Source organism: Salvelinus sp. IW2-2015, linkage group LG30, assembly GCF_002910315.2.
Source record: "Salvelinus sp. IW2-2015 linkage group LG30, ASM291031v2, whole genome shotgun sequence".
Classification (NCBI taxonomy): Eukaryota; Metazoa; Chordata; class Actinopteri; order Salmoniformes; family Salmonidae; genus Salvelinus; species Salvelinus sp. IW2-2015.
In genome coordinates this window covers 21,534,740-21,547,639 of record NC_036869.1, presented here as the reverse complement: position 1 = coordinate 21,547,639, position 12,900 = coordinate 21,534,740, and the positions used below count along the sequence as shown (strand labels likewise).

Below are 12,900 nucleotides of genomic sequence, written 5' to 3'. Positions count from 1 at the left end.
TTCCTTGCGAGGCATTGAAAAATCTCCCTGGTCTTTGTGGTTAAATCTGTGTTTGAAATTCACTGCTCAACTGAGGGACCTYACAGATAATTATGTGTGGGGTACAGAGAATAGGTAGTCATTCAAAAATCATGTTTTAAACACTATTATTGCACACAGAGTGAGTCCATGCAACTTATTATGTGACTTGTTGAACAAATGTTTACTCCTGAACTTATTTAGGCTTGCCACAACAAAGGGGTTAGACATTTCAGCTTATCATTTTTTATTAATATGTTTAAAAAAAATTGTATCGTGTGTAGGCTAGTGACACAAAATCTCAATTTAATATCTTTTAAATTCAGAATGTAATATCTGATTTATCTTTCTCCTCTGATCTTTGACAGGCTACCAACATAACTACCAGCACAGCTGTTGTCCCTGCAAACATTACGACAGTACCAGCAACTATCTCCTCAAACCCAGTCAGCAACCAACCCTTAAAAAACACCACGGTTCCAAACAATTCCTCCATGATGACAACCTCCAATAACAACATCAGCAGTAATGTTACCATTGGACCTCCGACCACACCTGTCTCCAATCATACAACTACGGCCGCTAGAACCCTGGGCCCGCAGTCCACACACTCTACTCAAGTCACTCACATCACCGCCACCACAACCACCCAAACCCCCACAACCCTTGAGTCCCTGCAGACCACTGAGTACACCGCAGCAAACCAAACCAACATAACTGCTACCAGCCATATGTCACCAACACCCCATGGAGGTACATCAGCCCCGCTGGGCTCTTGCAGTCTCCTCCTGGGGCCCCTGATCTCCATCATGATCCAAATGGTATAGGACTAAGAACACAGCCCTGTGGAACACTTTACTGGCCCATGTTTCCCGTTTCCTTCTACAGATCTTGACCTATGAAAATGCAATCTAAAAGAGTACATTAATTCACTAAGACCTGTGTGCAGTTTCACAGGTGCAGGCTTAGTAATAATGAATAATAATAATGGAAAATGAATAATAACAATGAATAATAATAATGAATAATAATTACGAAGTTGCTATATAAAAAGTGGAAATTGTAGTAGGTGAGCTGTGTATACTATTTATAAGGCATGGGTATGTACCTTGCTAATGTCACACACCTTGCATTTATTGTATGAAGGAGCTATGAAGTGCTTTGGGACTGAGAAAGACAGATCGAAATGACGAGTACTGAGCCTCACCCCCCGATTCACCACTGCCAATGACTGGTCCCCACCACCATGAATATTCATATCACTCATACGCAATATTCCCGAAAACATAATCAGGAGCACAAGCTACAAAAATTCTTACAATTTACATACGCAAAGGACATGTGAAACGTTTGATTGTATTGTAGCTGTAAATAAAAAAACATACTTGTAAAGTACTACCATTGTACTGTATTGTATTACCATTGTATTGTAGTACTTAAAAAATATAGATATTTTAATTTTGTCCTATCTATGTGGTAAAAATGACTGCCATTTAATGGGTACAGCAACATTTGAAATATGGTTATATCCATTGACCTTGAGAGACAATGACCAAAAATATTGCTTGCTTTTCTTCATTTACTTACCCCACAGCCAGCATTAGCATCGCTGTTAGTGAAACACTGGTAGTGGTAGRGCCTATGGCAGGATCCCTCAAAAAGCATGCCTAAATCCTCAAAGTCAMTTCAAACCAAATGTTACAGCAACTCAAACACCATAACAAGTTGCACATATAGAATATTGGATGATATTCTAGAAATGTGTGTATTTATATAACATTTCCCTTAGAATAACCAAAAATCTGAAAATACACACAAACACAGCCCTATGTGTACATTTAGAGGGAAGCTGGTATTTGTATTACAGTTCTACCAAGTATTCATACCACTGACAGACTTGTATGAGCTGTTTTGACTGCAACTAAGCATACATGGGTCATTTGGATTTGGTACCAATTATACCATAGGCGAGTATATAAGGTGCTCCATCTCTGCAGGTGATCTGTCTGGTTAAATTGACTGATGTAGGTCCCCCTTCACCCTCTGATAATAGGTATAACTTAATATCATGATTCCAGAGAAACCTAGATTCAAATAAAAAATGTTTTTTTTTAGATTTGCCCTAGAATAACTACAGGTTGGTTGTTTAGCGACAAAACCGACACGTGCGCAAACATGGGGGAAAACAGACGGGGTTGGCTTTGTGAGGACAGACGCGGGGAGACAAGAAGCGAGTACAGGGAGTGACTATTTAATAAATAACCGACGTGAAACAAAACAAGGACAGCGTCTGGACAGGGGKAACAAAACGACATTAATGCAGACACGGGGAAGAAACTGAGGAAGTGACAGATATACGGGAGGCAATTAATAAGGTAATAGAGTCTAGGTGAGTCCCATGAAGCGCTGATGCGCGTAATGATRGTGACAGGTGTGCGTAATGATGGGCCGCCTGGCGCCCTCGAGCGCCAGAGTGGGGGAGCGGGAGCAGGCGTGACAGCCTTAGACTGTTGACAACATGTAAACATGTTCTGTCTCCAAAGGTTTATCGAAAACATAAAAATATTTGCATAATGAGAACTTGTCTCTCAAATAAATCGRTACAGTTGTTGGTTAGCTAGCTAGCAAATTTTTCACATATTAGTATAGACATGACATCAGTCAAAACACCTCATAACAACACATGGTATCAATAACAAGATACAAGGAGCTGAAACGAGCCACCGACTCGTTTAGAATCATAACAGCGCACACCTTGCGGCCACATCGATTTGGACTCATTAATTTTGTGAAGTTGTCTTCTGTACTGTACTCACCTGTACTGACCTCGCCTTCTGGATGATAGCGGGGTGAACAGGCAGTGGCTCGGGTGGTTGTTGTCCTTGATTATATTTTTGGCCTTCCTGTGACATCGGGTGTTGTAGTCACACAGTTACAAGATACGTGGTATAGAAAAAAATGGGAACGATGCCAAAATTGGGAACGAGAGACTGAAAAACAGCTTCTATCTCAAGGCGAGTAAATATGGTGTTATATCTCTGCAGGTGATCTGTTTATCTGGTCCAAATCACTGATACAGGTCCTATCTATCAAATTCCTATAGGCGGAATTAGGTATTTTTGACTGGGGTCAAAATGACCCCAAATGACTTGTATTTTTAATAAGTCCATATTGATAAAGAAACACTATACCGTAACTATATTTATTAAGAAGAAGTTGATTGACAAAGTCATGAAAAAATCTAAGAATTGAATAAACCACCTTTGGACTATGATCAAAACTGTGCCTCTGGAGTCAGAATGACCCCAGTTAGCAGTAACTAGCAATACAAACACTACACAAACTCAAACAAAATGCTTACTAGGAGGACAAGCCCAATTCAAGAGAACACGAAACGACATAGTTACACTATTAATTGTGACATGAAACTACTCTTGAATACTCTTACGGACAATAGTTGTTAGCCTGATAGTAAATAAACTATTTGAGCTGTTTTGGGAGTTTGAGGGAGATACTGTTAACTTGGAAATTAACTAAATTGAATTCGGGAAATTGGGAGAGAATACATTTACTGACTTGTTGAAAAAATACTTTTTGTGGTTTTGCAACCCATGCAACAATGTAGCATTGTTGACCGCAGAAAGAGTCAGGTAGCCAGACAAAGTGTTTCATGTCTCAGTCATAAGGAAACAGGTGAAGTGGTGAGGGAGCCATTCTAACGACTTTCCGTAGCTTGGAGGGTGGTATGGATTACCAAGTAACTGTCATTTATAATCTGGTTCATGTCAATCATACCAGATTAAAGCACTCACATTTTCCTCAAGGGTTCAACAGAATGTTATAAACTGGGTGGTTCGAGCCCTGAATGCTGATTGGCTGAAAGCCGTGGTATATCAGACCGTAGACCGTATGACAAAACATGTATTGTTACTGCTCTAATTACGATGGTAACCAGTTTATAATAGCAATAAGGCACCTCTGGGGTTTGTGGTGTATCGGGCCGTATTGCTTAGTTAGCCTAAGTATCTGGTCCGTTATGTACGCATGTAATAAGTGATAAGCAGCGTCTAGCCGACATGGGGTCGACTCGACACCTGTGTGAATCTTAGAATCTAATCAGGTAATTGTTTTTTCTTGGTTACTAAGGGGCTTCCCAAATGAAACCCCTAATGCCTATAGTGCACACTACTATGGGCCCTGGTCAAAATGGGATCGATGCGCAATCTCAAGCACTTTAAAATGGGCATTCATCTCCATTGTTACTGAGGTAGACATCTGCCAAAATCTACACAGCACAACTTAGAATTATTACAAGTATCGAACTACAAGGCAGGTAAAATGAAATATGAAGTCAAGTTTATTGGTGCAACATTTTGAATGCCTGACATCATCGACATTGTTACTGCTGGAAAACATATTATATTGCACGGAACAAGGAAACAGAGATACACAACAGTAAATTATAGATTCAGACAGTGAATCAGTGTCCTTGAGAATTAATGGACAATGCTTTGGCAACTTTGCATTTATTGTCCCCCTTATCTAATGTTAGCTGGTCAGGGCTGTTTCCTGGACAGCCGGTGTCTAAGGTGGGGAGGGTTATTTTGACACATTATATAAGACCAGGCTCACTTTCAGCTGGAGTCTCAACAACAACCAGATCAGATCAACGATAGCACACCCAGGATAGTCAACCCAGGACAGCAGTTTCCTCTAGTATCTGGCCCATGAGACACCTCGCCTCTCTGCAATATGAAGTACCTGGTTCTGGGACTCGGCACACTGGCCTTGCTGGCATCCAGCATGGCACAGGTAATGTACTTATTCCTTATTCAGAAATAATAGCTGAACAAGTTTTAAACTCATTAGCATCCCTCTCTCTTAGCAAGGCTCTGCAGGGGGAGAAAGAGAAAGAAACGATGGAGACCTGATTAGATCTAGAGTGTTTGGTGAACTCAACAATTCTGATTATAGCTGATGCAGTATGTTGAAATTTGAGGATCAATAATTTGAGGGTCATTCAATGAGTAAATGTAGTTATAGAACAATGTTTTTATTTGGACTGTTTATAAGCTCAACAGTGACATTAGGTCAGGGGCGTTCAACCTTTTCATGCCCAGGGACCCCAATCCAGGCCAACAGTCAAACCAGGAGCCCCTGTCWTATATCTGCACCAACATGTTTCCCCATGCAGTTTTAATAACACAAAGGTGGAAAATTGCAATGTTTAAAATGGATAGCCTAAGGGTCAGTAAAAATAATTACTGGGGGGTGGGGGGGTCCAACTCGAGGTTTCATAAAACAAATGCACCCCCTCCCCAACATGAAAAATATTTTCACATGACCCTCCCCTTGTACTTTAAAAATAAAACTGCACAACCTCCCCCCGCATTGAATTAACTCAAAAAGAATGATTATGACCAAAAATAACAATACCTGTAGTGACTCTATGTTTATAAAAACAGCATGCTTTTGTGGCACAGCTGATGCCACGCAGGGCTACGGGCCAGAATGTTGAGGGTTCACCAACCACCACAGACGAGCTCACTCTCCCTGCCTGTGTCATTACACTACAATCAGAGGCGGTTGCAAAAAATGATCAGCTGGGGGAAATCAGATTTTCAAAATGTTTATGTTATATTTATGATTATAAACTGAGTGGTGCGAGCCCAGAATGCTGATTGGCTGAAAGCCGTGGCATATCAGACCGTATACCATGGGTATGACAAAAGGATTTATATTTACTGCTCTCCGCGTTGCGTCGCGCATAAGAACACCCCTTAGCCGTGGTATATTGGCCATATACCACACCCCCTCGAGCATTATTGCTTAATTATACAAAATATATGCACCCAATTAATATACAACGAACAGCCAATAAGAAGACCACATCTGCATACCGATTTCGGGCGCTTCAACATCATGATTTGCGGTTTCAACACCACAATCAAATAGACTACGCCTATGTCAATCTCCACAAAAACAAAATACATCCCTCCCTACCTTGTACCCACTATCAAAGGCTTGGCTTGACAATCTCCCAATGTCATTCAAAAATGTTGGGGTTTTGTGACAGATGTCTCTTTCCATACATGAAATAGCCGGTGCACAGTTTGGATGCTTGAATTATATTAGAGTGGAGTGGACGAACGTGAGCAGGTAGCCTACAGGAGACTTTTGAAGTAGCCTAATCCAATTWAAAAATTGTAACTGGTTGTGTTTAAAACAAAAAGTGAAATGGTAAATATTTCGGCTATTTTGAAGTGTTAGGTTCCAGGTGTGGGAGGAATAGCCACTCGGATCGGCGAGGAGGCAGAGCGCGCATTGAGTTTTCCTGAATAACTGCAGGGATTATATGTGGCCACATTATTCTAGGACAACTTGGGAGAATGATTATCCCCCACAGACAGCGCATCTCAGTATCAGAAGTAAAAAATGAAGCCAGACTGGCCTGCTGCTGTGCCTTTCTAGACCTTATAAACGGTCGAGAGTAGACCCACTCATCCAAATCGAATGGAACATTCAAATCACAGAGCTTTTCCGCTGTTATTCAAATGACTTTTTGTTGTTGTTGCAGTTTACAGCCTAGAGTAGAATGTTATACTCACTTGAAAAGAATAATGCAATTATTAATTGCATTGTGGTGTTGTAGACTAGTCTAAGTAGGATCATTGTATTATCCCTAAACAAGATCAACAGGGGAGCTTTTTGAGCTGCGTGTCTCACGTCTTCACTGTTCTTTCTTGAGCAACGACATGACACACCTGCATCTCTGCTGCCTATCACCTACTCGCCTTGTTTTTGTGGATGTATATAGAAAACTGGTGCGCCTTTGAATGATTTTATGTGTGGTGTGATTGTTAGTTAGCCTATTGCAGATCTGGACCAACGATCCACCTACCACTATGAATGGTGGATAGAGGGCAGGACAGACAGTGAGACTGGCAGACTATATTGACCTGTGGTATAGTGTGTGGAAAAGCGTAGTGCAGGCAAGCAGATTAGGACATTTGGCAAGGATGCAAGAAGTTAAACAGTAAAACCTGAAAAGTTATATTGTAATCCCCCCCAGTAATTTCAAACTGTCCCTAATTCATTTTTATTTTTTATTTATTTCACCTTTATTTAACCAGGTAGGCTAGTTGAGAACAAGTTCTCATTTGCAACTGCGACCTGGCCAAGATAAAGCATAGCAGTGTGAACAGACAACACAGAGTTACACATGGAGTAAACAATAAACAAGTCCAATAACATGGTAGAAAAAAAAAGAGAATCTATATACAATGTGTGGCAAAAGGCATGAGGTAGGCAATAAATCGAATAATTACAATTTAGCAGATTAACACTGGAGTGATAAATCATCAGATGATTATGTGCAAGAAGAGATACTGTGGTGTGCAAAAGAGCGAAAAGAAATAAATAAAAGCAGTATGGGGGTGAGGTAGGTAAATTGGGTGGGTAGTTTTACAGATGGACTATGTACAGCTGCAGCGATCGGTTAGCTGCTCGGATAGCAGATTTTTAAAGTTGTTGAGGGAGATAAAAGTCTCCAACTTCAGAGATTTTTGCAATTCGTTCCAGTCGCAGGCAGCAGAGAACTGGAAGGAAAGGCGTCCAAATGAGGTTTTGGCTTTAGGGATATCAGTGAGATACACCTGCTGGAGCGCGTGCTGCGGTAGTGGGTGTAGCCATCGTGACCAGTGAACTGAGATAAGGGCGGGCACTTTCTAGCATAGCTTGTAGATGACCTGGAGCCAGTGGGTCTGACGACGAACATTGTAGCGGAGGGCCAGGCCGACTAGGGCATACAGGTCGCAGTGGTGGGTTCGTATAAGGTGCTTTAGTACAAAACGAATGGCACTGTGATAAACTGCATCCAGTTTGCTGAGTAGAGTATTGGAAGCTATTTTGTAGATGACATCGCCGAGTCGAGGATCGTAGGATAGTCCGTTTTACTAGGGTAAGTTTGGCGGCCCTGTGGTACCCCATAGAGACTGCCAGAGGACCGGACAACATGCCCTCCGATTTGACACCACTGAACTCTGTCTGCAAAGTAGTTGGTGAACCAGGCAAGGCAGTCATTAGAAAAACCGAGGCTACTGAGTCTGCCGATAAGAATATGGTGATTGACAGAGTCGAAGCCTTGGCCAGGTCGATGAAGACGGCTGACAGTAATGTCTTTTTATCGATGGCGCGTTATGATATCGTTTAGTACCTTGAGCGTGGCTGGAGGTGCACCCGTATACCGGCTCGGAACCGGATTGCACAGCGGGAGAAGGTACGGTGGGATTCGAGAATGGTCAGTGATCTGTTTGTTGACTTGGCTTTCGAACCTTAGATAGGCAGGGCAGGATGGATATAGGTCTGTAACAGTTTTGGGTCCAGGGTGTCTCCCCTTTGAAGAGGGGGATGACCGCGGCAGCTTTCCAATCCTTGGGGATCTCAGATGATACGAAGGAGAGGTTGAACAGGCTGGTAATAGGGGGTGCGACAATGGCGGCGGACAGTTTCAGAAATAGGGGGTCAGATTGTCAAGCCCAGCTGATTGTATGGGTCCAGGTTTTCCAGCTCTTTCAGAACATCTGATATCTGGATTTGGGGTAAAGGAGAAGCTGGGGAGGCTTTGGGCGAGTGCAGCAGGGGCGGGCGCGGTCGGGGCTGTTGGCCAAGGTTGGAGTCGCAGGAGGAAGGCATGGCCAGCCATTGAGAAATGCTTGTTGAAGTCTTCGATTATCACGGATTTATCGGTGGTGACCGTGTTTACCTAGCCTCAGTGCAGTGGGCAGTGGGAGAGCGTGCTTCATTGGTTCTTCCATGGACTTTACAGTATCCCAGAACTTTTTGGAGTTAGAGCTACAGGATGCAAATTTCTGCTTGAAAAAGCTGGCCTTTGCTTTCCTGACTGACTGCGTGTATTGGTTCCTGACTTCCCTGAACAGTTGCATATCGCGGGGGCTCTTCGATGCTATTGCAGTTTGCCACAGGATGTTTTTGTGCTGGTCGAGGGCAGTCAGGTCTGGAGTGAACCAAGGGCTATATCTGTTCTTGGTTCTGCATTTTTTGAACGGAGCATGCYTGTCTAATATGGTGAGGAAGTAACTTTTAAAGAATGACCAGGCATCCTCAACTGACGGGATGAGGTCAATATCCTTCCAGGGTACCCGGGCCAGATCGATTAGAAAGGCCTGCTCGCAGAAGTGTTTTAGGGAGCGTTTGACAGTGAAACATTTCAGTTTCAAATAGACATGGGTAAATTAATGCTTAATGAACATGAAGCCTAATGTAAATAATTCAATTTCATCCAACAGAATTCTACAATAGGACCAACAACCGACCAACAGAATTCTACAATAGGACCAACAACTGACCAACAGAATTCTACAACAGGACCAACAACCGACCAACAGAATTCTACAATAGGACCAGCAACCGCCACAACTGCCACAACCGCCACATGGCCATCCACAGCAGTAATTTTCAGACTGTCCCTAATTAATTTCAGTTAATAAACTTGGGTGAAATAATCCTGAAGTAACATGTAGCCTAATGTAAATACTTCAATTTCATCCAACAGAATTCTACAATAGGACCAACAACCGACCAACAGAATTCTACAATCGCCACATTGCCAACCACTCTCACCACACCAGCAGGAGGCAGCTATGTCTTCAGTTACTCCATGACTTTACTGTTTGGTTCGACAGCCAGCCTAATCATGCATTCACTATTACATTGAGCGCCACATAGAGGGCAAGAGTCACATTGACTGCACTTTCCTGAGAGTGTTAAAGGCATACTTTGGGATTTTGGTAATGAGGCCCGGTACCTACTTTCCCAGAGTCAGATGAACTCATGGATACCAGTTTTAAGTCTCTGCGTGCGGTTTGAATAAAGTTGCTAACTTGCGCAATTGTTAACTTCCTTTCAGCTCAATGACTGCTAACGCTAGTTGTTAACTAGCGCTAGCACAATTGCTAATTAGCGTTAGCGCAATGACATGAACACTAGTTAGCATTGGCCTCGCAAAACTACCTCTAACTTCCTTCATACTGGACTCAAAGACATACAAATGGTATCCACGAGTTCATCTGATTCTGGGAAAGATGATAAAGGACACCATTGCCAAATCCTAAAGTATCCCTTTAAAAACCGAATAAGAGCGTAGGAGAACGATCTTTTTCTCTGACAATTTGTGTGTTTTACAATGACCTGATGGAGGTTTATGTGTGCTCTGTGTATTTCAAAATGTAGAATTAAAACACTGGTTGATAGGGTTGCAATGCCAAAAATTGGTGTATATTAATGTTTTATATTCAATCAAGCGGTAAGTTCCTTGATATAGGTCTTTATACAAATGGTAAATTATTTAATTTCTCATTGTACAAATGTTGAAATGTACCCAAATAAAATATTTTTTTTGTATTTCTATTTGACCGAGTGAAATATTTACATATACATTTATTAAAATCCCGATATTTTATCACAGTAAATAGGTTTATCGGAATTACTCTTGCTTTTAATCTTAATATCAGTTCCATTTTTCTGCTTTTCAGGGCACTTTAAGATTTGTGTATAAAAAAAGTCCACCACAAAAGTTCCTTCATAGGTGAAAATAAATGCATTCTAATTTAATATAAGATGAAGTTATTAATTAACAATGAAAGAATTATAAAAATCTATAACATATGATGTGACGTATCAATACAGGTAAGGAAGGAGCATTCAATCAATCAATCAAATTTATTGATAAAGCCCTTTTTACATCAGCTGATGTCACAAAGTGCTGTACAGAAACCCAGCCTAAAACAGCAAGAAATGCAGATGTAGAAGCACGTTGGCTAGGAAAAAACTCCCTAGAACCTAGGAAGAAACCTAGAGAGGAACCAGGCTCTGAGGGGTGGCCATATCAATGCCGTCAATGCTAACATTTCTTTGCTACCTGCCAACTTTACGGTTTTTACTTTTTAATTACCGTTTATAATTGTTCTTTTTTCCTTCGCTCAACTTTTTTCATTCAACTTTTTCACCCCGGACACTTTATCTGGACATGGTTCTATGCGACCTCCACCAGCCGAAGCTAAGTAGTAATATAAAGCCTTTTAATTACAGTCGCTGTACTGTACTGTAATATACAGGAGAACAATCGCCTTATGGTGAGGATAGCCTTGCTGCAAGTCCAGCTTCAGACGCAATCGTTAGGCAGGGGTCATTTAAGTGTAAGAAAGGATAAAACAGCGTCTGTGCCACCAATAAGCACAGATAGTAGTATAAATTCCCTCGCACAGTCCCCACAGCCTGACAATTTTCTCATGGCTTCTGGAAGGAAATGCTGTAGGAATGCTCTACCGGTGTTGCTCATTCAGGAGACAGAAACTACTTAATGTTAGATCCCTCACTTCCAAGCCAGTTATAGTCAATGAACTAATAATCACTGATCATAATCTTGATGTGATTGGCCTGACTGAAACGTGGCTTAAGCCTGATGAATTTACTGTGTTAAATGAGGCCTCTCCTCCTGGTTACACTTGCGACCATATCCCCCGCGCATCCCTCAAAKGCGGTGGTGCTAACATTTTCCATAGCAAATTTAAATTTACCAAAACAAAGACTGTGTTTGTCTTTTCAGCTTCTAGTCATGAAATCTATGCAGCCTTCTCAATTACTTTTTATAGCTACTGTTTACAGGCCTTCTGGGCCGTATTGTAATGGCTTTCTTCTGTGGACGAAGGAGAGGACCAAAGCGCAGTGCGGTTAGTGTTCAACATGTTTTAATAAAGATGATAAACGTGAACACTACAAAATTACAAAACAACAAATGTGAAAAACTGAAACAGTCCTATCTGGTGCATAGACACAAAGACAGAAGACAACCACCCACAAACCCCAACACAAAACAGGCTACCTAAATATGGTTCCCAATCAGAGACAATGACTAACACCTGCCTCTGATTGAGAACCATATCAGGCCAAACAAGAAACCCCACATAGAAACAGACAACACAGCTCACGTATTGACCAACACTAAAACAACGAAAACACAAAAGAACTATGGTCAGAACGTGACACGTATACAACTTTCCTCACTGAGTTCCCTGAATTCCTATCGGACCTTGTAGTCATGGCAGATAATATTCACATTTTTGGGGACTTTAATATTCATTTGGAAAAGTCCACAGACCCACACCAAAAGGCTTCCGGAGCCATCATCAACTCAGTGGGTTTTTTCCAACATGTTTCCGGACCTACTCACTGCCACAGTCATACTCTGGACCTAGTTTTTTCCAGTGGAATAAATATTGTGGATCTTAATGTTTTTCCTCACAATCCTGGACTATCGGACCACCATTTTGTTACGTTTGCGATCGCATCAAATAATCTGCTCAGACCTCAACCAAGGGTCATCAAAAGCCGTCTCAGACAACCCAAAGATTCCTAGATGCCCTTCCAAACTCCCTCCACCTACCCAAGGACGTTAGAGTACAAAAATCGGTTAACCACCTAACTGAGGAACTACATTTAACCTTGCGTAATACCGTAGATGCAGTCACACCGTGAACGTCTGTTCCACCTTAGGCAGGAGACGAGGAGCGCCCAGGACTTCGCGCTGGAGTTCCGGACCTTGGCCGCTGGGGCCGGATGGAATGACAGGGCCCTGATAGACCACTACTGGTGCAGCCTCCGGGAGGACGTCCGCAAGGAGCCAGCTTTTCGGGTTGCCACTCTCTCCCTCGATGAACTCATAAACATGTCGATCCGGCTGGACAATCTGCTAGCTGCCCGCGGGTGTTCAGAAAGGGTCCTGTCAGTTCCACCTCCTGGCCCTCCCGCTCCCATACCTATGGAGTTAGGAGGGGCGCATCGAGGGGTACCGGAGGAGGAGGC

At 42.2% G+C, this 12,900-nt stretch overlaps 1 long non-coding RNA gene across 1 annotated transcript; it reads left to right on the top strand.

The window, feature by feature from the left end:
• The first annotated feature begins 4,659 nt into the window (after window positions 1-4,659).
• On the top strand, window positions 4,660-9,677 carry LOC111954895 (uncharacterized). The gene is made up of 3 exons (XR_002876043.2): window positions 4,660-4,830; window positions 9,327-9,488; window positions 9,593-9,677. It is a non-coding gene; the product is annotated as an uncharacterized lncRNA (long non-coding RNA).
• The last annotated feature ends 3,223 nt before the right edge of the window (window positions 9,678-12,900 follow it).